The sequence below is a fragment of the Oryctolagus cuniculus genome, chromosome 9, assembly GCF_964237555.1.
Source record: "Oryctolagus cuniculus chromosome 9, mOryCun1.1, whole genome shotgun sequence".
Lineage (NCBI taxonomy): Eukaryota > Metazoa > Chordata > Mammalia > Lagomorpha > Leporidae > Oryctolagus > Oryctolagus cuniculus.
The window spans coordinates 31,792,669-31,819,639 of NC_091440.1; positions in this window are offsets into that span (position 1 = coordinate 31,792,669).

Below are 26,971 nucleotides of genomic sequence, written 5' to 3' on the forward strand. Positions count from 1 at the left end.
CTGTGTGTCTGTCTTTCTCTCACTCTATCACTCTGCTCTTCAAATAAATATTTAAAGAAAGAAAAGGCACCAAAGCTGTTGGCAAATCAATAAGATTTGTGTACCCTAAAACGTGCAAGGGTAAAGTCAGGTAAAGTCATACCCAAAAGTTGTATAGGGCTCCACAAATTTATCATGTAGTTATAGGCTTGTCAATTTTTCTGAGCCTTCTTGATAAAAGCTTTAAATTTAGAGTGAATGAGGACTCTCAAAATTCCTGTTTCCACAGTGTTTGCAAAAGTTAAGAACATTTTGTAAGAAAGTAGTCCCAACATGAAATCTGGAACCAAATTTAGACATCCTGAACAAGTAGAAAAAAACCATGAAGAGCAGCAGCATCCTCAAACCAAGATACTGACTCCATCATTGAACTACCTTTAAGTATTAAATTCTAATTAGGAAGAGAAGCCCATTATGATTCTAAAAGATTTTTTTGAAAGTTGGAGAAAAGTATAGTAGTTGATCCTAAACTATATCCCTAAAATATTAATAAATTTATTTCCATTTCACACTTCCCTGAGTTTGTAAAATTTAACAAACTGTCTTCCCATAGCACCTCTCTTCCCAGCAGTGCCACAAACTTGAGCTTTTCTCAAGAGATGAAGTCTTGTCCTCCCATCTTAATCTCCATTCTCCATGGGAGAAAGTAAACCTTCATTGAATCAATCATGGACAGAGAAGAGTTGAGGCAGTCGATTTTTCTCCCCATCATAAACATCACAATGTGACTCCTTAAAGTCAATGTCCACTTCCAGTGGAGCTCCAGTGGTCACATCTCATTCTCTGGACATCCTCAGCTCTCTCATCTTCTCCCCTCCATCCTCCATCTGCCATACAGCCTCCTTTTCAGGCCCACCATGCTCCTGCCCCCTGCAGTTCTCCTCACTTGCTATGGAAAAAGCTTTCCAATATTCTTGTTTTCCGTTTTTTTCCTCTCAACAAAAGCAAATCTAGTTCTAAGCATTTCATGAAAGAATCTCTCCTCCATGATGCTGTGAATTCATGCTAGAGTTTCAGTGGAGAAAAAGCAGCTTAGTGCAAGGAGATTTCAAAAAGTTCATGGAAAATAGAATTAGATGGTGAGTTTACTTGGGGACAAAAATTAGGCAAATAGATATGTATTTTTTTAAAAAAATACATGTTCCAGGCCGGCGCCGCGGCTCACTAGGCTAATCCTCCGCCTAGCGGCGCCGGCACACCGGGTTCTAGTCCCGGTTGGGGCGCCGGATTCTGTCCCGGTTGCCCCTCTTCCAGGCCAGCCCTCTGCTGTGGCCCGGGAGTGCAGTGGAGGATGGCCCAGGTGCTTGGGCCCTGCACCCCATGGGAGACCAGGAAAAGCACCTGGCTCCTGGCTCCTGCCATCGGATCAGCGCGGTGCGCCGGCCTCATCGCGCTGGCCGCGGCGGCCATTGGAGGGTGAACCAACGGCAAAGGAAGACCTTTCTCTCTGTCTTTCTCTCTCTCACTGTCCACTCTGCCTGTCAAAAAAAAAAAAAAATACATGTTCCATGAGCATTTTGAAGACCTCTCATACAGTCCTTGGTATGTCAATCATTTATCTCTGCCACTTAGTGACTGTGTTACCTTAACCTCGCCTTGTATCTGTTTCCTCTGATATATAATGGAGAAAGTAATAATACCTCCAGTGTGTAGCATGATCAAAACTAAATAAATGAATATAGGTAGAGTTTAAACAGTGCCGGACACCTAGGAAATTTTATATTCTAGAGTGCTGCCATTATTCCTTCAAGAATAATCCCCTTTCATTATTCCCTTCATTTTGTATTTTACTTTTACACACACACACACTCACACACACACACACACACACACCCCAATAGAAATTAAACCTGTAGCTTGCCATTTGAATTTACTGTTTAACAATTTTACATTACTTACAAACATGTTCTTGCTATGAACAAAATAAAAATTTGCATATTTTAAAATTTGGTTTCATCACAAATTTCAGTCCAGGATTTAGAAACAAATTTGAAGGTATCATTAATACAGTGGTAAAGCTAGCTCTATAGTTCTGAGTAAAATGAAAGAAAAGAAGGAAATAGGGAAGAAGGGAGGGAGGGAAAAATAAAGGAAGGGAGGGAGGGAGGGAGGGAGGAAGGAAGGAAGATAACTCCCTAGAAAATAGTGGAGCTACATCAAAATTCACTGTAAAACAATCTTACTTCACATATTAATAAACTTCAGAGGAAATAACATTTGCCACAGTAAGAAAAACAGATGGTAGAAGGAGAGAAGAAAATAAAACTGAAAACTGAGAATGAAAATGCCACTGCTAACATTTTGGGTCCCTCTGACGTGTTCCTATATCAAGTTATAGACTCCAAGACAGTCACTTTCTTTATTATACACATGCCTTCTGAGCAAAAATAGTTTCACAGAGCTTCTAAAGTAAGAATTCAGTGGTGTTTTGGATGTGTGTTTGTGCACGGTTGCATGTGAGTGTGTGAGTGAGCCCAGGATGGGGAACAGTGGGGGTCATTCAAACTCATGAGACAGGCAACCCTGACCTGGGATGCTTTGCCAGCAGCATAGTGATTCATCTTCCGCTAAGGCACAAGTACATCAAGTCCTCTGTTTTGCTCTTAGTTCACATTTGTCCTATTTAAACCAATGAGTCATAAGTTGGAAATATGTATGAAATAAGCAAGAAGAATATGTCACTGAGTTATTTCTGGTGGTTCAATATACACATCCTAAGACATCATGCATTTGAAAGGCAAATTTTAAATATGGGAGTTTTATACAAAGCAGATACAGTTGGTTCTGTAAGGGGAAAAAAAGCAAATCAGGTGCAAGAAGAAATGGAACCTGGTAAAAATGCTTAACTTTAGGTGAAGTGAATAAAATATTTCTTCCTCTTTTCAAAAGGATAACTTTATTCAGAGGAAGTTGTATAAATTCTTGGTCACTCAAATTATCAGGGAAATATTCATTCCAAAGTTTAGTGCTGAGCAGACTTACCCCTAAGGGTAAAGCTAAAAAAAGCCATGGGACTCCAAATCCCATTAAGCTGGGTGGTACCAATGCCATCTAACTAGTTAAAGTGATCATTTTAAGTGTGTAACTGATCATATAGATAGGAATAAGTGTCGAAGGGATCACATAAATAAGACCAATTGTCTGCTAATAACAATAGGTAGAATTAAAAAGGAGAGAATGATCCAACATGGGAAGCAGGCCAGAAAGCAGATTCATAGAATGACAAAGGCCCTAAACAGCATTCTGGTCTCAAAATCAGATTTTAAGCCACTCATATCTGGCTAAAAAGCCCATGAGAGCATTTCAGGAATGGACAGCCAAGACACTGTGGCAAAAAATTACCTACATGAAGGATCTCTGTAAGTGAAATCCCAGTGGAAAGAAGGGGTCATCAAAGAAGGAGGTATCTTTCTCTGAAGAGAGGAGAGAACTTCCACTTTCTTAGGGCCCTGTCTAAATACTAACAGAGTTTGTGGTCACAAAAGGCTTCCATAGCCTTGGCAGCTCATTACAAGAGCCTCTAGTGATCACTGATGTCATAAATAAGATTGTCAATTGTTAAGTCAACAACTGGGGGGATCGCCGCTATGGCGCAGCGGGTTAATGCCCTGGCCTGAAGCGCCAGCATCCCATATGGACACCAGTTCTATTCCCAGATGCTCCTCTTCCAATCCAGCTCTCTGCAATGGCCTGGGAAAGCAGTAGAAGGTGGCCCAAATGCTTCCACCCCTGCACCCATGTGGGAGACTGGAAGAAACTCCTGGCTCCTGGCTTCAGATCGTCGCAGCTCCGGCTGTTGTGGCCATCTGGGGAGTGAACCAGCAGACGGAAGACCTCTCTCTCTCTCTCTCTCTCTCTCTCTGCCTCTCCTCTCTCTGTGTAACTCTGACTTTCAAATAAATAAATATTAAAAAAAAAAAGTAAACAGGAGTCACTGGGCACTTGCTCCCCATGTAGGACTTCTATGCTTAATGAGTTGTACTATGAGAATTAATGGTAAAACTTGTCTTCAAACAGTACTTTATACTTTGTGTGTCTGTGTGGGTGCAAACTGTTGAAATCTGTACTTAGTATAGAGTTGATCTTCTGTATATAAAGATAATTAAAATTGAATCTTAATGAAGAATGGGATGGGAGAGGGAATAGGAGGTGGGATGGTTGTGGGGGTGGGGGGGTATGGGAGAAGAACTGCTATATTCCTAAATCTGTACCTATGAAATTTATATTTATTAAATAAAAGCTTTCTTAAAAAAGTTTATTGCTGGAAAAAAATTACATTTGGTTTGTTGCCAAGCTGTCCTACCTCTCCATGACAAATATGAGCTTCCCACCCTAACATAGACAAAATTCTTTTACCTATATCTTCCCAGCCAAATCTTAATTACTTGAGAAATCAGATGATGAAATAGTTGAGGAGTCTTATCATAAGAAAACAGAAAGCTCAAAACAGTTACATACGACCTAATGGTTACCAAAGCAGGTAATGGTTACTTTGTCACTTACTCATTTGTTTACCACTTACCTGTTGGGCACCTAATAGGTTTTAAGGACATAAGTTCAAAAGGGTGACACTGCCTATTTTTTTATGGAGCAATGAAGCCAGGCATGTATTTATGGAGAGAGATAAGCATTAATTAGTTAGTTAACGAGAAATGATAGGCACTTGGCAAAAGTAATAGAAATGATGTCTGTGAAAATCAGGGGTATTAATAGCAATAGAGATGAGGACTTGACTTGTCTGAGTTTGGGAGAAACATGTGATAGAGACCAGAAGATTTGAAATGCTGCTGAGACCCAAGGAGTTGAAGGATGAGAGGTATTTGCAAGAATACTCCAAGCAAAGGGAATTCTATTGTAAGGCCCTGAGGTTGGAAAGAGAGTGGTGTTTCTGAGACACCAATTGAGAACTGGAACACAAAGAGTGAGAGAAAAAGATAAGACTGGAGAAGGCAGAAGTCTAAAGAGGAAGACTTTTTCTAAGTCATGCTGAGAACTGTGGACTTTCTCCAAGGAGTAATTACAAACTGGGAGATACATGATTAGATGTGTCTATTTAAGATAACAAGCTTTTTTGGAAATAACTTTGTGGTTAAAAAGGGAGGAAAAAGAGAAAATGTCCTGGGGCTTCTGAGGTTTTCCAACATCTTTATCTATGGGAATGGCTATGGGGAAAATAATGTAAACAACGGGATGATAAACTGAGAGAGTCTTATCAATGACAGTTTTCATACATGTGTCAGACAGAGCTGGATGAAAAAAAGACAAATTTATAAAATTGGAGTTACAGAGGGTCTCAGTGAACCCTTCTCTGTGAACTGTTTCTTGGCCTCTTGCTTCTGCCCTGGCCCCAGCAGTAACAAGTATTTATGTAGTGAACTAGCAAATAGGAGATTTCTCTCCCACTCTATCTCTACTTATCTCTCTCTGTATATGTGTGTATGTACATCTGTCTTTCAACGAAATAAAATAAATAAGTGCATGCTAATTCTTATTTTTTGAAAGACCTTTAGATTTTTTTAAATATATTTATTTATTTGAAAGTCAGAGTAACACAGAGACATGGAGCAAGATCTTCCATCCACTGTTTCACTCACCAAATGGCAGCAAAGGCAATGCCTAAGCTAGGCCAAAGCCAGGAGCCAAGAGCTTCATCTAGGTCTCCCAGAGGGATGCAGGGACCCAATCACTTGGGCCATCTTCCACTGTTTTCCTAGGCACATTAGCAGGGAGTTAGATTGAAAGTAGTACAACTGAGACTCAAAATGGCATCCATAAGTGAAGAAGCACCAGTGTCACAGGTGGAGACTTAACTCTCTGAGCCACAATGCTGGCCCCAAGGTTAGTTCTTTTAATAAAAGGCTTTCTCTTGGTTTCACAAACATATGTATACACTTTAACTGGATTTCATACTCTTTTTGTTCCCTTTCCCACCTGTCTTATATGAAGCAGTTTTAAGTTCACAATAGAATCCCTGGTAAAAAAGACTCTCTGGTCAGGGTTACAGCAAAACAGAAGGAATTGATATTACAGAGAGGCATGGTCTGCGCTAATATAAAAACATTAAGATTTTGGGTTGTCTTCCTTTCAGCAAGCAAGAAGTGCATCCTCAGTTCTATGCGGAATAATTGCATTATAATATACAGAAGCAATATTCTTTTAGGAGTATCAGTGTAGAAGAAAATACATGTTGATTTTAGACAGCCAAGCCATGATATAACACTATAAAAATTTGTCCTTGTTTAAGCTGCCTGACATCTTACCTTCTTGAACACATTTAGGAAATTTCAAAACTTACAAATCTTGATAGGAAGCATATCCAATTATAGAAGCAGAAGATGCTAGCAACTCATCATCCCAGGCTTTCTTGCAGCCAGAGTATTGGCAAGACTGTATGAGGTGGATGCACCCATATCTGACTTAGAGTAAGAAATTCATGACAGAGGCCAGCGCTGTGGCGTAGAGGGTGGGGCCGCCACCTGCAGTGCCGGCATCTTATATGGGTGCCACTTCGTGTCCCAACTGCTCCACTTCTGATCCAGCTCTGTGCTATGGCCTTGGGAAAGCAGTAGAAGATGGCCCAAGTCCTTGGGCCCCTTTCTCTCTCTCTCTCTCTTGCTCTCACTCTCTCTCTGCCTCTCCTCTCTGTGTAACTCTGACTTTCAAATAAATAAATAAATCTTAAAAAAAAAAAAAAAGAAATTCATGACAAAAAGAAGAGACACTACAAATGCACTCTGATGTTAGTGGCATCAGTACCTGCTTTTCAAGAATCAGATGGCAAAAGCTTGGCGGCCAAATCCAGGGATAACCAGCTGCAGTGTAGGTGGGAACACATCAAGAGATAGTTCTCAGTAGTGATAGCAATTGTGTTTTCTCCAGAAGAGTCAATTAGATGATGTGTTTTACTTGTGATTCTTCCTGCATTAAATATAAATTTCTTTATTCTACCATCTCAGCAATTTTGGAACTTGAAATATTCATTCAATTAGTTTCTTTCTTGAAATTTTATATGGCCTTTAAGCTAAAAACCTTTACTAAAATAGTAATTACTCTTTAGCAATAAAGGACATACTAGTGAGAGAATTTTAAGAGATGAATGGCTAAGGGCAGGGCATGACAGTGGACTTCACAAGGCAGTAAGACAACCATGGTGTCACTGAAGACACAGACAAAGTTTGCAGGATAGAAACAGAAACAAGAGCAGCTAAGAACTATTCAGATGTGGTAATTTTTTTTCTGTCTGTATCAGAAAAGCAAAACATTCTTTTTGTACAATTCAGAGGGAAGTGGAAAGATTTCTGCCCAAATGTTGATACTGAGTTTCTTGGTATAATTTAGACAGGTAGGATCCCAGGCAATTAGTTAATAGGCATATGAGTATATAAGCTAATAAAGCCAGGAAATACTGCCAATAATCTATCAGGAGATGAGTTTTTGGGGAGTGAGTGCTATGGCATAGCAGGTAAAACTGTCCAACGGCTCCACTTCTGACCCAACTCCTGCTAATGGCCTGGGAAAAGCAGTGGAAGATGACCCAAGTGGTTGGATCCTTGCCACCTACATAAGAGACATAAATGGCCATTTCAGCCACCTTGGGGGTGAACCAGCAGATGGAAGAGCTCTCTGTATGTCTCTCTTCTCTGTAACTGTTCAAATAAAGGAGTTAATTTTTAAAGTTTTTTAATTTACATAAGTGAACAAATGTCATGCATTTCATGTATGCAGATTTAGGAGCATAGTGATGCTTCCCACCCTATTCTCCCTCCCACCATGCTCCCACTCTCCTTCCTCCCTCCTTTCTTATTTTTACTTTTAATTTTTACAATGACATACTTTCAGTTTATTTTATAATCATAAGCTTAACCTTTCACTAAGTAAATAATTCAACAAATAGTAAGAAGAAAAAAAACACTGAATAAATCTTTATTTTAAAAAAGAAATGACCTTTTAAAATAAACCACAAATGATTAATGTAGTTGGAATGTCAAAAACATGAAAGATATCTAATTCTAGGACCTCTCTGAGTTATAGGCATTAAGGATCTCATAGAAATTCCCTATGAAGAAATTTTCGATGACTCTCTATAGGTACTGACTCAAATTTTCAACTAGAATAAATATGAAGAATTTCAGCCCTTTCTTTAGTTTAAAACTTTTAAAAGGCAAAGAGACAGAGGTAGAGGGAGGGACATACAGAGAAAGATTTTCCATCCACTGGTTTACTCCCCAAATGGTGGCAATAATTGGGGCAGGCTGAAGTCAGGAGCCCAGAACTCCGTCTGGCTCTCCCACAAGGGTGAAGGAGCCCATGCACTTGGGACACCTTCTGCTGTTTTCCCAGGCCCATTAATAGGGAGTTTCATTGGAAGTGAGCAGCTGGGAATCAAGTTGGCTCTTTGTTAGGGGTTGCCAGTGTTGCCCACAGTGGTTTGGATCACTGTGCCACAACACTGGCCCCAAACATTCTGTTTCTGAAGGACACTTTTTTTCTTTTAACATTTATTTAAAAGAATTATGGAGAGGAAGAAGCAGAGAGAGAGAAAGGGAGAGAGAGAAAGAGATCTTTCATTCACTGTTTGACTCCCCCAAATGACAGCAACTATTAAGGCTGGGCCAGGCCTTAATACTCACATGGGTTTAGGGGCCCAAAGACTTGGGCCATCTTCTGCTTTCTCAGGTGCACTAGCAGGGAACTGGACCAGAAGTGGAACAGCCAGGACTTGAACTGGTGACCATATGAGATGCCAGTGTTGCAGGTGGTGGCTTTACCAACTACACCACAGAAGTGGCTCCAGGATAAAATTTTTTCAAGCTTAAAAATTCTAGGAGGAAATGGTGTTCAACTATGTTGTTTCCATTAGGAAAGTTTATTCTCACTGTTTTGAAACTTGACAAAATACACAGGATTCATATAGCCTTTCAAATTGTAGACTCCATGTCATCCATCTTCATAATTTAAATCTTTAAATTAAGAACATCAAAATGCTGCATAGGGGAAGGCACTCTTGTGAGTTAAGCTGCCACACAGGGAACGCTAGCATCTAATATCAGAGTGTCGGCATGAGTCCCAGCTGTTTGGCTTCTGGTCCTGCTTCCTGCTAATGTGCTTGGCAAGGCAGCAGAAAAATGGCCCAAGTGCTTCAGCCTATGCCACCCTTATGGTAGACCTGGATAGAGTTCCTGGCTCCTGGCTTTGACCTGGTCTAGCCCCAGTCATTGTGGCTATTTAGGAAATACACCAGTGCACGGAAGAACTCTGTCTCTCTGCCTGCCTCTCTCTCTCTCTCTCTGTGTGTGTGTGTGTGTGTGTGTGTGTGAGAGAGAGAGAGAGAGAGAGAGACTGTCTTTAAACAAATAAATAAATCTTTTTAAATGTCCCTTTTCTCTGCCAATCCCTAGTATTTCTGTTCATAAAGGGCAATATAGGCTGGCGCCACGGCTCACTAGGCTAATCCGCCTGCGGCGCCAGCACCCCAGGTTCTAGTCCTGGTTGGGGCGCCAGATTCTGTCCTGGTTGCTCCTCTTCCAGTCCAGCTCTCTGCTGTGGCCCGGGAGTGCAGTGGAGGATGGCCCAAGTGCTTGGGCCCTGCACCCACATGGGAGACCAGGAGAAGCACCTGGCTCCTGGCTCAGATTGGCGCAGTGCACCGGCTGCAACACGCTGGCTGTAGCAGCCACTTGGGGGGTGAACCAATGGAAAAAGGAAGACCTTTCTCTCTGTCTCTCTCTCACTGTCTAACTCTGCCTGTCAAAAATAAATAAATAAAGACAATATAACAGTTGATATTGAAGTTTTCAATTACTCATATTTCTGACTTTGAACAATTACTGAGGTAATTTTCTAGAGGTCCCTGTGAGGTAGTTAGTCCAAAATTGTTATCACTGGATTTCTCTAGAGCCTAGATACTATATTATAAAATTGGCATAATTGGCTCCCCAAAATCTCTTCTTTTGTGTAAACCATTATTACATCTTAATTTTTGGTTAAATACAATTATCTACCACAAAATATTTAACATCTTGCTCATTTCACAGTTAAACACACTGAAGAACACTTTCCAAATGTCATTGATTCACAGTTAATTATTACATATTTTCAGAGGCTGATTGCTTTTTGTGATCCATATGTTCATTCAAGAATCTCAGTTTGATAATTTATTATTTTATCAATTCTTCAAATTTATTAAAAAAATCTTTTTGCCAAAATATGCATGTACCATTATAGATCTTAGATCTTTGACAAGACAAGTGTGGATTTCACTCTAAACTCCAAGGCAGTAAGTGTGGCTCCTTTAACTGACATCGTCATGATATATTCATGCCAACAGGCATGCTTCCACCCATGCTGCTGACAAAATCTGGCCCTTGAACCACCTGCCAGAACCCAGAAGACATGCAACCTCAGAAGGGATTCTAGCCAAAGGCAACACAAGGAACAGCAATGAGTAGAGAAGTCTTAATGTGACCACAACCCAAAGTGGAGAAGCCCAAAAGCACATAATTCCAGGCTCCAATTCCCACATATTATCTTTTCATATAATAAAAAGATCCACCAGATTGCTCATTCAGAATGAGTCCAGTCTGGCCTGGCAATCTTGAAAGCATGGCCACAAGGGGATTGACATCCAAGCAGCCTCAAATATGAACTCACATTGCTGGTAAACTTCATCCTCCACATCCCTTCTTAAAAGAGCTGCTCTAAAAGGATTTGACAAAACTCAATGACATCTTAAAAAAAAAAAAAAAAGATTCATTTATTTGGTATTCCAAGATGGCTGAATAGGGAAAAGACATGCTGATTCTGTCCAGGGAAAGAGAGGAAGGAAAAAGTGGAGAAGTTGTTTACAGAGAAGAGTTGGAAAAAACTTTGTGGATGAAATTCTACAGAAAGAAGAAAAATGCCTTGGAGCAGTATGGAAAGTGTGTGGACACATAGCAGTGAATAGAGACACCATCCATGACTCCTGCAGCTGGAGGCTGGAGGAGATGCCAGTAGGTGAGATGGAGGTGAGAACAGACTGTGGTAGCCAGAGCCACTGATGGATGATATTGCCTGAGGGAGAGCCTTGCAGACTGCACTGTCTTTGGGTCTGGCCTTGAACCCATTGAGGGTCTGGGCACCCCCAATTCAGTGAAGGAAAAGCACATTTATTTCCCCCCATCCCTCCACAAGGATACATGGTAACCAGAAGGGAGAAAGCACCATCTTGACACAAGTAAAGGCTGTGACATCTGTGACCAGGGGATTTTAGCAGAGAAAAAATCTACATTTCCCACCGTCTTTGAGTATGGCTGGGAGGGCTGATAGGAAGCTGGAAGCCACTTAAGATTATGAGGTGTCCCCATCCCCTCAACCTATCACAGGCCCCAGGGCTCAAATAGCCGAGGCAGAGTACTCATAAGCATCTGGCTCTGAAAATGACTCTGCTCTTTCCATGGCTATGGGAGCCTTACACTCTGTGACTGTGGGAATCCTGGGATTGCAATGAAAGGGTGTGTGGTATAGCTAGGTCTCTAGGCAATCACTGTATCAGATCAGGGTCTCAGGCCCCTGACTGCTTGGGGTGGATCATTGCTGAAGGTTCTGTGCTCACATTGAGGACTTCACAGATCCCTTGCACAGTCCAAGTTCCAGCATGGGTGAAGGTTGAACTAACTATGGGTTAAACCCAGGCATAGATTACCTTGGAAGAGCGGAGGTGAGGTAAGGTTCTGATTATGTCAACAGATGATAACATAATCCCCACTCTACTGAAAATAGTGGAGATCTACCATGCCCACGTGGGTGTCACCTTGGATTCTAGCCCCACTCTTGAGCACTGACTAGAGGCTAGGGAACACCCAAAACACCTCTAGGTATCCACTGAAGAAACAGATACTCCACTAAGCTGCAGAGGTATAGTTCAAAGATAAAACCCATCAATGGAGAAAACCAACAAGCATTTTCACAAATGCCTAAAAATAAATGCAAAAATACAAGAAACAAAAACAAGGAAGACAACAAAAGGAACACAATAAAAATTCCCAAAAGGAACACAATAAAAATTCAATATTAGAATGTGACGGTGAAGAGATTGATGAAATGCCTGAAAAGGAATTCAAAAGAATGATAATAGGATTACTTAGAAGCAATAAGAAGCAAATTCATGATATAAAGAAATCCATACATGAAATGGATGAAAAATTTTCCCAGAAGATATATATTTTGAAGAGAAATCAAATTGAAATACTAGAAATGAAGAATTCAACATAAATACAGTGGAAAGCCTTAGCAACAGACTTGGTGACACAGAAGAAACAATGTGCAAGCTAGGAGGCAAATCTTTGGAAATATTTCAGTCACACATAAAAAAAGGAAATAGAAAAATTAAAAACAGTATTAGAGATTAATGAGATACTATTAAAGACCCAACATCTGAGTCTTAGGTGTTCCTGTTGGTGTGGAAAGAGAATGGATTAGAAATCCTGATCAGTGAAATAATAACAACTTCCCTAATTAGGAGAAACAAAAGGGCATCCAATTTCAAGAAGCACATAGAATTCCTAATAGACCTGACCAGAAAAAGTCTTCACAGCAACACGCTGTAGTCAAACTTTCAACAGTAAAACATAAAGAAAAGATTCTAAAATGTGCAGGAAAGAAATGCCAGATTACCTTTCAGAGGATCCCAAATTAGACTCACAGCTGATTTCTCATCAGAACCCTACCAACTAGGAGAAAATGGAGAGACTTAGTGCAAGCCTTAAGAGAAAAAAAAAAAAAAAACCTGTCAACACAGAACACTGTACTCTGCAAAGCTTTCATTTATGGATGAAGGTGAAATAAAGACCTTCCATAGCAAATAGAAATTGAGAGAATTTGTGACCATTTACTCCACATTACAAATGATGCTTTAAGATATGCTACACAGAAACACAGAAAGATAATCATCATTATGAAAGAATGTGAAAAAAGAAATATCTTAGTAAAAGTACAATGGAAATCCAAACTATTCAATAGGAATATTTATGGAAAAATGGCAGGATCAAATTACTGCTTATCATTAGTAACCTTGAATGTAAATGGCCTAAATTCTCCAATTAATAGATACAGACTGGTTCAATGGAATCTGAAATCCCATATGAGCACCTGTTTGAGTCCCAGCTGTTCCACTCTGATCCAGCTCCCTGCTAATGCACCTGAAATAAATCAATGAAAGATAGCCTAAGTACTTGGACCCTGCACCCATGTGGGAGACCCAGATGAGACTTGTGGCTCCTGGCTTTGGGTGGGCCCAGCTCCAGCTCCATTCTGTAGATTGCCTCTTGATTTTGATTAGTGTTTCCCTTTTGATGAAGGAACTTCACAGCTTGATGTAATCTTTGTCTATTTTGGCTTTGTGCTTGAGGTCTTTTCCAAGAAGTCTTTGCCTACATCAATGTCTTGCTGAGTTTCCTCAATGTTCTCCTCTAGTAACTTGATGGTATCAGGCCATGGACTTACATCTTTGATCCAATTGATTTTTTACATAAGGTGTAAGGTAGTTTGTTTCATACTTCTGTCCATGGAAATCCAATTTTCCCAACACCATTTGTGAATATGACTGTCCTTTCTCCAGCTCTTAATTTTTACCTCCTTCATCAAAGAGCAGTTGATTGTAAATGTGTGGAGTGATTTCTGGAGATTCTATTCTGTTCCAAACAGAATACATGTGTATTTCTACATGTGTATTTCTGTGCCAGTAACAGGCTGTTTTGATTATAAGTGCCTTGGAGTATGTCTGGTACTTTGATGCCTCCAGTTTTATTTTTGTTGTATAAGATTGTTCAGCTATTTGTTGTATTTGTCATTTATTTTGTTGTATAAATCGTTTAGCTATTATTTAGTTTGTGTTTCCCTATGAATTTTACAAATACTTTCTTGTGGACTGAATTCCTGAAGGAACCATGCTATTTGATGATATAGGAAATAAAATTGAGAAGTATGCAAAGAATATTGGGTAGCCTTCAGTGAGAAGGCAAGTAAACCAGAAGAGCTGGCTTCACTGAAGCTAACGGAAACAACTCTTTCAAGCTGGAGGAAGTGGTTAACCCATAAATGCTACAGAGGAGTGGCCAGTGAAATGTGAGAATAGACAATGGCAAAGAATCAGGGTTCCGTTAGGAAAGGCTTTCAAAGGGGAGACAGTGTCAACAGTCAAACATTGCTGAAGAATCAAATGTTCACTGTGTTTGTAGAACAGAGAATTGTTAGAGCAGTTTTGGTGGCGTGTTGGAAATGACAATCTAACTGCAATGGGCACAGGAAGCTTTGAAGAAAGAGGGAAAAGAAATAATGAGTAGTACACAAAATTCTTTGAGTAAAACTTTCTGTGAATAAAAACAGAAATGAAGCAATTTAAGTAGGATATGGAGTTATTTAGGGCATTTTTTCCAGACACGGAGTATAAATATTATGCCTCTGTCTATGGTATGTAGATGGGAATAATCTTATAGATAAGGAAAATTAATCAAATGCAGGAAAAATAGAACTGTAGAAATAATATTAATAATGCCTGAACACTGGATTCCATTCCCAGTTAACCACTTATATCCCTCTTGCCCTTGCCCCATTTCTGAAGACTTTGCTTTTCTTAATTTACTAGGAAATCCAGGCTGTGACCATGGAAAGAGGGTGGACTGATGTGACAGCAAGGAAGGACAGGAGAAGGAAAAGATCTCTGAAAATAAGGAGGTCAAAGATTTCAAAGACCAGCATAGTAGAAATACACTCAATGGAGACAAACTGGAATTATGAGGAGTTTGGCAAGATTAACATTAATTCAATAGAAGCAATGCATTGAGTGCTAAATCTTAAAGAGTTGGGGTGATATAGCCTAAATGTTTCTGGATGACCACCACAAGGAGTCACTACCATAATGAGTGCTTGAACCTGATTGAACTTCATTGAAGTTAGGCTTTCTTCCTTGCAGATACCCCTGAGTGACCTTGATAGACACTAACACTTCATGATCAATTATAAGTTAATATGTCACAAAGAAATATCTCTACCAATTTTCTGTCCTCCAAATCCCACAAAGCAATTCACCTATACAACATCCTCACTGACATCTTCCCCAGTAGAGAAATTAAATACATTCAAAATAAAAAGAATCTCTCATTTCCTTACAATTACTTGAGAAAGAAGTATCAACATCAATCTTTGATTCCCTCTCTCTCTTATGTCACACATCTTTAAACAGACTAATTACTGATTTTAGCTCCAGTATCTCTCCATTCTACCCATTTCTTCATATACTCTATTCAAATGTCTACTTCAGCAAGTCATAATTTCTCACCTTAATCAGTCTTAAACTGATTTCCAATTAGCACCCCTGCCCTCTTTATTACCCATAGTGTCCATGGACTAGAAGAGAAATGACTAAAGGAGACTATTGGCCATTTCTCCTCCTTCTCTGCCTCCTCCTCCTCATTATTGTTGTCTAATTTTTCAGTATTCCCATTTTCAGAGATATGGCCCACTGTATGAAGCTTAGAAAAGGAAGACTCCAATTTCCCACATAGTAATTGAAGAGCAGTTTCTTCCCATTCTGTAGTACTGAAAGCATAGCATACAACTTATCATTGGTCAATTTGATACTTCTACTCAAAAGTTCGACTCTGTAGCAAATAATTTCAAAGGATATTTACCTGTGATACTCAACAACAGGACTATTTGGGGGATGGAATGTCCACAGGGCCAAAGGTGGGAAAGGTACATTTTTTTTAGCAGTGCCAGTGCTAAACTTCACTGGTTCTGTCATGTTTTCTGAGTCTAGATCTCCAGCTATCTTGTTTACTCTAATACGTATTCCCAAATTTGTATGAAAAATTCCCTTTGCATTGAGCTAGTCAAAATCATGTTCCATGTTTTATAATTCAAATTCTGTCTGACACAGACCAGTTACAAGATTAAAGATAAAAGAAGGAAGAGCTGTGAATTAAAACAATGACAGCATGATGGAAAGGGTGTATTGAAAATATGAATTGAAATTCATAGGCATCATTGCTTATTAGGATAGAGGGAAGAACGAGTAACACAAAATGATTTTTAGCCTTAGTGAATGAAGTGTGTGCTAGTACTTCCAAACACAACAAAAATAGAGAAATAATAATGAAAGAGTTGAGCAGATGGCTGGAATGGGGGAGATTTTGAGGGTGGGAATAATTACCATCTTATGAAAGCTGAGTATGAGACTTTAAGATAATGTTACAGGAGACATAGAGGAGACAGATGGATGAATCTGTTGGAAATGTCAAGGATAAAGATAGAGAATTGAAGTCATCAGGAACTGAAATCATGAGAGGAAATGAGATCACTCTGGAAGAGTTCACAGCATGAGAACAGTGGGTCGAGGATGGACATCTGGAGAACACCATAATTTAAGAAAAAACTTAGGGGGACAAGACTAGAAAATAAATCACATCATTCTGGAGCACAGTTTCTGTCTTGATGAGCTGGTTTGACTTTAATCAATCTGTCTAAGGGTGTTTTTTTTTTTTTTTTTTGGACATTTACAGACACTTGAAAATCATTTTCCTGTCTTTGGAAACTCCTTCCCTGTGAGTGATGATTTTAAGTAATTATTTTCGGTCTCAGGTTTCCAACCCGTGATTCAAGCCCCACATTCTTTTCTGCGAACTGCTACCTTTAAGGATTGAAGGGTAAGAAATACCTCTGTTTTCAACGATTCTGTCACAGAGTAAATTTCTAAAATAACACAATGAAGGGGCTGCCTGACACTAAACTGTCACTCTCTAATAAATTTCTTAATGTAGTTTCTGCACTTTTCCTTGGTTAATGAGTTAATGGATTTCAAAAAAATAAAACCCTATTTCAGTCATCCAGTGAGAATCTATTTGACCCACAAGACACCCTGCCAGTTACTCTCTCAGCTTTGAACATGATTTTCCAATGTCTGTTCCATTGTATCAAACCAATATTGCTAATTAAAAAGGCTGGGAGGGGCTGTTTTGACTTAAAAGATTGCCTTGGCTACCACCTGCAATGCTGGCATCCCATATGGCTGCCAGTTCAATTCCTGGCTACTCCACTCCAGGTTCAGCTCTCTGCTAATGTGCCTGGGAAAGAAGCAAAAAATGGCCCAAGTGCTTGGGCCCCTGCACCCACATGGGAGAACTGGAAGAAGCTCCTGGCTCCTGGCTTTCACCTGGCCCAGTAGCTGCTATTGCAGCCATCTGGGCATAGACCAGTAAATGGAATATCTCTCTCTCTTAAACTCTTTTAAAATATATAAATAAATCTTTTTTTTTAAATTTGCCCAACAGTTATGAGGCCACCCCTCTATATTTCTTAGAGCTTCCAATGGTCTTCTCAGATGTAACAGTTGCTTCAAGACAGAAATTCTAGTTGATAGAGAGCAGATGATAAGAAAAAAAAATAAATTTGTGTTCAATTCTTCCCTCTGTCCTTTGTGTTGTTATTTGAGGAGGATAAAGAAGCAGCTGTATTCTACAGTCCTAAAATAGGGAAAAGAATACTTAAACAATGCAATGGGAAAAACTGATAAGAGAAGTGATAAGTTGAGATTCAGATAATGTAAATGCACATAATCATAGCAAATTAAGTAGTGCCAGAGAATAAAATAAAATTTCAAATCACAGAGTCAAGATTTCAGGTTACAATTAAACAGATTGAAAGAGGGCAGAAGTTCTGAGGCTTTCTCTAAATCTAGGAAGTATTTATAATTTTTATAAGGATGTATAGTGATATTTGGCTCACTGAAAATAAATGGGGACAGGGGGGTTACCGGCACTGTGGCGTAGCTAGTAAAGCCACCATCTGCAGTGCCAGCATCCCATATGGGAACGGTTCAAGTCCCAGCTGCTCCACTTCTGATCCAGCTCTCTGCTGTGGCCTTGGAAAGCAATAGAAGGTGGTCCAATGCTTGGGCCCCTGCACCCACGTGGGAGACTCAGAAGAAGCTCCTGGCTCCTGCCTTCGTATCGGCACAGCTATGACTGTTGCAGCCATCTGGGGAGTGAATCACAGATGGAAGACTCTCTCTCTCTCTCTCTCTCTCTCTCTCTCTCTGCCACTACCTCTCCTACTCTTAACTCTGCCTTCCAAATAAATACATGTTAAAAAAAATAATAAATGGGAAAGGGAAATATCATCAATGAATCTCTGGAAAACAATTTATAGGCAGAAGAAGAAAAGAGAGATTAAGCAGAAGCTGTTTGAGAATGTTTATTTTAAAGAAATGCAACAGAATATAAGACTAAGAAAGAAAAAAGGAAAAAAGATAGTTTCTACTGACTCTGAGATTGAGTTTACAAACTGAAATATATCCACTACTTTGACTATTATATAGCCGTTTATGTTCTTATCAATAGCAGTTTCTTTTCATAGACAAGGAAAGTAGAAATCAGTGCATTTTTAAGTGAATGAAAGAGGGATTACAGAAATTAAGCAAGCACCACACTTTGAATAACTGTGTTCACATAGAGAAAAATTTTTTTTAAGTATTGCTAAATTTTCTCTAGCTAATTCTCTCTCTTTCTCTCTCTCCCTTTCATATAAATAATTTTTAATAAAGGAATTCTTCAAACATGTTAGCACTTTGACCTTTCTTACATGATCCTTATCCTAAAGTTCAATAGGCCAAAGTTTAATACACTCCTTCGTAGCTACAAATAAGGAAGGTTAACTTTCTAGCATAAGACTGAGCAATTCTATTCACTGCTTACTTCTTACTGGTTCAGCCAGTTCCACATTTTTACTCACAATAACTTCTCTCTATTATTAAACTCAGCATCAGTCTAGTCCAATACTGTGATATGTCACAATAATAAAGTGGGAACTCTGTTGGAGTTTTTTTGTTTGTTTGTTTGTTTATCTCATACATTTGCAAAAGTCCAGAGGAACAATAGACTTCACTTAGCTCTGGATAAAGGCTCCTTTTTCTCTGTGGATTCTTTCTGGGAGGAGAAGCGTGGTGGGGGCAAGAGGCGCAGAGTCAAGACTTAGTAGGGGACTTCCTTGATTCATTAGATCAAGGCTAAATGCCCACACAGTGTCTACAGAGCGTCACCTCTCTTGAGTGAGGGAAGATGTCTTGGTTCCGAATTCTGGGGTGATCAGTTCCTTATGAGAATTCATTGGGTGAACCAAAAGTAAAAGCAGGGGCCAAGAAGCGGCATTACACTTCTGGGCAGTGTGTGCCTAACCTGGGTCATTGAGACCGAGGACAAGGACAAAGAAAGGGGCATAGGAGGGGGTTCTGTGCTCACCCTCACGGAACCAAACAGCACACAAAACACCGAGAGGCCTACTTGCCAAAATCAAAGGGGGACCTCACCAGGTCCGACATGCTGTCTCTCTCTGTCACTTTGGGTGCCAGATGTTGCTGTGGATTCGTTCTGAGAGGAGGAGGACGGTGGGGGCAAGAGGCGCAGAGTCATGACACAGACAACAGGAGTCAGGTAAAAGTGAGCTAGAGGCTAGCAGCTCGCAGACTCTTTTATTTCAGTTGGTGCAGCAGCTTATATAGCCCAGGCAGCCAATCTGGTCAAGGGGTGGTTTATACCATAACCAATCAATGCCTGTTGCCAGGCAGGCTCCTTTGCCAGGTGGGTTCCAAAGCCATTTCCTGAGTAACTAACACTAGCTTGCCAGTGGCCATCTTGGCACAGCCTTCTCATTCCACCACAGTCTTTCAGATGTGTACATTTCCATACATGAACTTCATCCTCTGGCTGCCTTCTATTGTAGAGAAAAAGTAGATGCAACTTACATGTTTGCAAACCACAGACACCTTGAATTCCTACAAAAGTCTCTGGGGCCCTGTCATATCTGATTGTCCTCCCTCCACTACTGAACCATCTCTAAGTCAGGCTGCTGACATAAACATCAAAATAAGTACAGAGAGTGAGAAACAAAAACTCTACCATGAAGGAGGTTTGTTAAAGCAGTTGCTTTCAAAAAAAAGGGGGACAACCAGCAAATATTTTTCATCCAATGTAGTCTCTTTTTAATTTTTTTATTTGAAAGACAGAGTTACATAAAGAGATAGAGACAAACAGAGAGGTTTTTCATCCACTGGTTCACTCCCCAGATGGCTGCAACAGCCAGAGCTGCACCAATCTGAAGCCAGGAGTCAAGAGCTTCTTCCAGGTCTCCCACGCAGGTGCAGGGCCCAAGAACTTGGGCCATCTTCCACTGCTTTCCCAGGCCATGGCAGAGAGCTGGATTGGAAGAGAAGCATCTGAGACTAGAGCCAGTGCCCATATGGGATGCTGGTGCTTCAGGCCAAGGCTTTAACCTGATGCACCACAGCACCAGCCCCTGAATGTAGTCTTGCAAAAACACAGAAAGCTTCATTCTGCTTCATCAAAGATTCCAAATTCATCTATAGAACTATATATTCTGCTGCTTCAATGAAATTGTCTTTAAATGATTGGTAGAACAAAAGAAGTCTAAACTTCTTACCAAGTTGTATACTCTTCCTATTAGAATTAGAATTCATTTCTTTTTTTAACAGAGAGAGGAGAGGAAGAGAGAGAGAGAGAAGAGAGAAAGAGAGAGGTCTTCCATCCAATGGTTTACTCCCCAATTGGCAGCTATGGCCAGAGCTGCACCAGTCCAAAAGCAGGAGCCAGGATCTTCTTCCGGGCCTCCCACGTGGGTACAGAGGCCCAAGGCCTTGGGTCATCTTCTACTGCTTTCCCAGGCCGTAGCATAGAGCTGGATGGGAAATGCAGGAGCCAGGTCTTGAACTGGCACCCATATGGGACAGTGGAGCTTCAGGCCAGGGCATTAACTTGTTGTACCACAGCACCAGCCCCCTAGAATTCATTTCTAAACAAATTTTATTCGTGCAAAAAAATACACATTGAGATGTAATAGATGAATGACATAGCTCTAAATTCTATGAATCTATTGGTGAACAAAATTGACAGTTTACTACCCTCAATAAATTTACAGTATGTCGAAGTCAAAAGCAAAAGATTATATGGGTATAAAAATAATAATCTCACATCTGAAACAGTATTTGATTAAATTTTTATATTGGGACTGACATTGTAGCACAGTGGGTTAAATTATTGCCTGCATCACCAGCATCCCTTATGAGCACTTGTTCAAGTCCCAGCTGCACCACTTCCTATCCCATTCCCTGCTAACATGCCTGGGAAAGCAGCAGCAGATGACCCAAGTGCTTGGGTCCCTGTCACCTGTGTGGAAGACCTGGATGGAGTTCCAGGCTTCTGGCTTCATTCTGGCCCAACCCCAGCACTTGCAGCCATTTGGGGGATGAACAAACAAATGCAAGATATCTCTTTCTATGTCTCTTTGTCTCTCTCTGTAATTCTGCCTTTCAAATAAATCTTTTTTTAATTTTTTTTTATTTCACTAGTGGAATAATCTTCTGTTAGTATTATTTAGTCATTTTTTTTCTCAGACTTACTCAGATACCCCCTGAGTTCACACAGTTATTGAAGGTACATAGATTTCTCAAACTCCACTCCAGTGGATTTCTTTGAGTTTCATTAAGTCTTAGAATATTGGCTGTAGATGGCAGTTTCGTGAATTCCTGGAGTTGTTCTTCTTTTCCATCATCCATTTAGAATTAGGATGAACTAGGGTTGTCTGTCAGAGCTTTCCTGTAGTTCTCTTCAATAGTCATCTAGCAATACGGCAGATTTAACTGAAAAATGTGAGAAAAATACATAGAAGAGCTTTCACATTCAAGCAAAGCATCAATTGAAACTACATACTGCATCCACATTATATTTAAACACTTATTTATTTATTTGAAAGATAGAGCACTAGGGATTGTGAAAGACACACACAGGGGCATTAGGGGAGAGGGGGATAGGGACTCTGTTATCCACTATTTCACTGTATAAATGGTCACAACAGCTAGGGATGGGCCAGGCCAAAGCCAGGAACTCCATCTGATTCTCCCATGAGGGTGACAAGGGCCCAAGTATTTAGGCCATCATTCACTGTCTTCTCAGTCACACTAGCAGAAAGCTGCAAGGGAAGCAGAAGAGATAGGACTCAAACTTGTATTCCATATGGGATGCTGATATTAAAAAGGGGGTATGACTTAACCCACTGTGCCACAGCAGCAGCCCTAAGCCATATTATTCAAAAGTCCTTTGATGAGCCCGAAAATTTATGTTTTTCCCTTAAAGCATTTTTTACGATTTAGGATTCTTGCTTCAACCTTCTTTGTGGTCTTTCATTTCTTGTCTTTTTCTCTTTATTATCCATCCATCTGTATAAACCTCATGTTCCTCATTCTTTTTACCCTGTTATCCAGTTTTGGCACTCATTTACATAATCCAAGCTTACCAAAACCCAACATCATCCTTTTTCCCCTGAAATGGGTTTATAACTTTAAATAGCCAATTTCCTCCTCCATTATTGCATCTGAACTATTTTCTTTACAATTGTGTAGTTCATATGAGAATACTTCTGGGTGAAACAAGTGGAAATACAGGTTATATTACTATAGAGAGACATTAAGTGACTAAGTGCATAGGCTATAGAGAGAAAATTACTCTCTGGCCAGGAGACAAATGAAAAATATCGCATAAGTTAAAAAAATAAAGTAAAACTTGCCTTCATCATGCTCCCTGTGACCCCACTGTTTTTAGACATTATATGCTGTGATGAGAAATGGGAGTAGAAGAGCATCAGTCACTCTGATTGACAGCTCCTCAGAATGGAGAAAGTGAAGACGTGACAACACAACATCCGAAGAAAACAAATGCCAACACAGAAGGATCAGAGCAACACCAGTGAGTCAGGTGAGGTTGCTCTTGACAGCAAACCACAGAAAACCAAACAATGACTAAAGGAAGCAGTGTCAGAAATTTAGGATTCTTAGAACATATGCAAGCACATGGAGACTGAATAACATACAGCTGAATGAACAGTGGGTCATAGGAGAAATCAAAAAACTTCTGGAAATAAATGAAGACAACCACACAACATGTCAAAACTTATGAGATACAGAAAAAGCAGTGTTAAGAGGAAAGTTTATAGCAATTGCTGCCTACATTAAGAAATTGGAAAGGCACCAAATAAATGAGCTATCAATGCATCTCAGGACCAAGAAAAACGACACCAAACCAAACCCAAAATTAGAGGAGAAAGGAAATAATTAAAATTAGAGAAGAAATCAATAGAACTGAAACAAAAAATACAAAAGAACAGCAAAATGAAGAGCTGGTTTTTTGAAAAAATAAACAAAATTGACACACCATTGGCCCAACTAGCCAAAAAAAGGAGAGAGAAGACCCAAATCAATAAAATTAGAGATGAAAAATGAAATGTAACAGACACCACAGAAATTTTAAAAAGCATCAGAAATTACTACAGAGAGTTGTATGCCAAAAAACTAGAAGAAATGGATAGACTGCTGGATACAAACAGCCTACCTCAGTTGAACCATGATGACATCAAAAACCTAAATAGACCCATTACAAATACAGATATTGAATCAGTAATTAAGAACCACCCAACAAAGAAAAGCCCAGGATCAGGTAGCTTCACTGCTGAATTCTAACAGACATTTAAAGAAGAACTAACTCCACTTTTTCTCAAGTTATGCAAAATAATTGAAAGGGAGGGAACTCTCCCAAATTCTTTCTATGAAGCCAGTATAACCTTAATTGCTAAACTTGAAAAAGATTCAACAGAGAAAGAGAACTACAGACCAATTTCCCTGATGAACATAAATGCCAAATCCCAACAAAATTCTGGCCAATCAAATCCAACAACACATCATGAAGGATCATTTACCTGGACCAAGTGGGATTTTTTCCCTGGTATGCAGGGATGGTTCAATATTCTAAAATCAATCAATGTGATACATCACATTAAAAAAACTGAAGAATAAAACTATATAAGAAAACATTTGATAAAAGACAACCTCCTTTCATGATGAAAACTCTAAGCAAACTGGGTATAGAAGGAACATTCCTCAATACAATCAAGGAAATTTATGACAAACCCACGGCCAGAGTCTTATTGAATGGGGAAAAGTTGGAAGCATTCTCACTGAGATCCAGAACCAAACAAGGATGCTTTCTCTTGCCATTGCTATTCAATATAGTCCTGGAAGTTTTAGCCAGAACTATTAGACAAGAAAAAGAAATCAAAGGAATTCAAATTGAGAATGAGGAATTCAAAGTATCCCTAATTGCATATTACATGTTTCTATATATAGGGAATCCAAAAGACTATACCAAGAGACTTTTGGAACTCATAGAAGAGTTTGGTGAAGTAGCAGGATATAAAAAACAACAGACAAAAGTCAACAGCCTTTATATACATAGACAATGCCACTGCTGAAAAGGAACTTCTAAGATGGATCTCATTCACAATAGCTACAAAAAAAAAATCAAATACCTTGGAATAAATGTAACCAAGTATGTCAAAGATCTCTATAATGAGAATTATAAAACATTAAAGAAATAAATAGAAGACATATAAAAAATGGAAGAATCTTCCATGTTCACAGATTGGAAGAATCAATATCATAAAAACATCCATTCTTTTGAAAGCAATCTACAGATTCAATGAGATACCAGACAAAATACCAAACATATTCTTTTCAGATCTAGAAAAAATGATGCTGAAATTCATATGGAGGAACAGGAGACCTCGAATAGCTAAAGCAATCTTACATAACAAAAACAAAGCCAGAGGCATCACAATACCAGATTTCAAGATATACTAAGGGGCTGGTGCTGTGGTGCAGTGGGTTAAAGCCCTGGCCTGAAGCACCAGCATCCCATATGGGCTCTGGCTCTAGTCCCAGCTGGTCCTCTTCCGATCCAGCTCTCTCCTGTGGCCTGGGAAAGCAGTAGAGGATGGTGCAAGTCCTTGGGCTCCTGCACCCACATGGAAGACCTGGAGGAAGCTCCTGGCTCCTGGCTTCGATCGGCACTGCTCCAGCCATTGCGGCCATCTGGGGAGTGAACCAATGGATGGAAGACCTCTCTCTCTCTCTCTCTCTCTCTCTCTCTGCCTCTCCTCTCTATGCATAACTCTGACTTTCAAATAAATAAATAAAATAAATCTTTTAAAAAAGATCAACTACAAGGCAGTTATAATCAAAACAACCCAGTACTGATATGAAACAGATGGATAGACCAATGGAAGAGAATAGAAATACCAAAAATCAATCCAAGCACTTATAACCAACTTATATTTGACCAAGGTTCTAAAACCAATGCCTGGAGCAAGGACAGTCTCTTCAACTAATGGTGCTGGGAAAACTGGATATCCACATACAGGAGTGTGAATCAAGACCCCTACCTTAAACCTTATATGAAAATCCATTCAAAATGCATAAAAGACTTAAATCTATGGCCTGATATCATCAAATTACTAGAGAACATTGGGGAAACTATGCAAGACATTGGCACAGGCAAAGAGTTCTTAGAAAAAACCAGAAGCACAGGCAATCAAACACAAAATCAATAAATGGTATTACATCAAATTGAGAAGCTTCTACAAAAGAAACTGCAAAAGAAACAGTCAGGAAAGTGAAGAGGCAACCAATAGAATGGGAAAAATTATTTGCAAACAATGCGACTGATAAAGGATTAATAACCAGAACATATAAAGAGATCAAGAAACTCTGCAACAACCAAACAAACAACCCAGTTAAGAAATGGACCAAGGACTTAAACAAACATTTTTCAAAAGAGGAAATCCAAATGGCCAAAAGACACATGAAAAAATGTTCAAGATCACTAGCCATTAGGAAAATGCAAATCAAAACTATCTCACCCCAGTTAGAACGGCTTTCATAAAGAAATCAACAAACAACAAATGCTGGCAAGGATGTGGGGGAAAATGTACCCTAATCCATTGTTGGTGGAAATGTAAACTGGTAAAACCACTATGGAAATCAGTTTGGAGATACCTCAGAAATCTGAATGTACACCTACCATATGACCTAGCCATCCCACTCCCAGGAATTGACCCAAGAGAAATGAAATCAGCAAATAAAAGAGTACCTTCACCCCCATGTTTATTGCAGCTCAATTCACAACAGCTAAGACAGAATCAAGTTAAATGTCTGTCATTGGAAGACTGGATAAAGAAATTATGGGATGTGTACTCTACATAGCAGTAAAAAAGAAAATAAAATCCAGTCATTTGCAACAAAATGGATGAATCTGGAAAACATCATATTAATGAAATATGCCAATCCCAAGGGGACAAACAGCATATGGTCTCCCTGATCCGGGATAACTACTAGAGCATCTAAAAGGAAATCTGAATAAGTGAAATTGACACTTTGAGAAAAATTTGTATTTATTAAATAAGTTTTTTGTTTTTTTTTTATTTAATGAATATAAGTTTCCAAAGTACGAATAATGGATTACAATGGCTTCCCCCCCATACCGTCCCTCCCACCCACAACCCTCCCCTTTCCCACTCCCTCTCCCCTTCCATTCACATCAAGATTCATTTTCGATTATCTTAATATACAGAAGATCAGCTTAGTATACATTAAGTAAGGATTTCAACAGTTTGCTCCCACACAGAAACATAAAGTGAAAAATAATAGATGATTTTTTTTAATGATGATGAAATCAGATCAGACCTATTGTCATGTTTAATCCCAGTGAGAGTCAAGTTGGGAGTTGATAGTTTCTTTTCTTTTCTTTTTTTTTTTTTTTTTTTTAACAGAGGATCAGTTTAGTATGCATTAAGTAAAGATTTCAACAGTTTGCACCCCCATAGAAACACAAAGTGAAATATATTGTTTGAGTACTCGTTATAGCATTAAATCTCAATGCACAGCACATTAAGGACAGAGATCCTACATGAGGAGTAAGTGCACAGTGACTCCTGTTGTTGACTTTACCAATTGACACTCCTGTCTATGGCATCAGTAATCTCCCTATGCTCCAGTCATGAG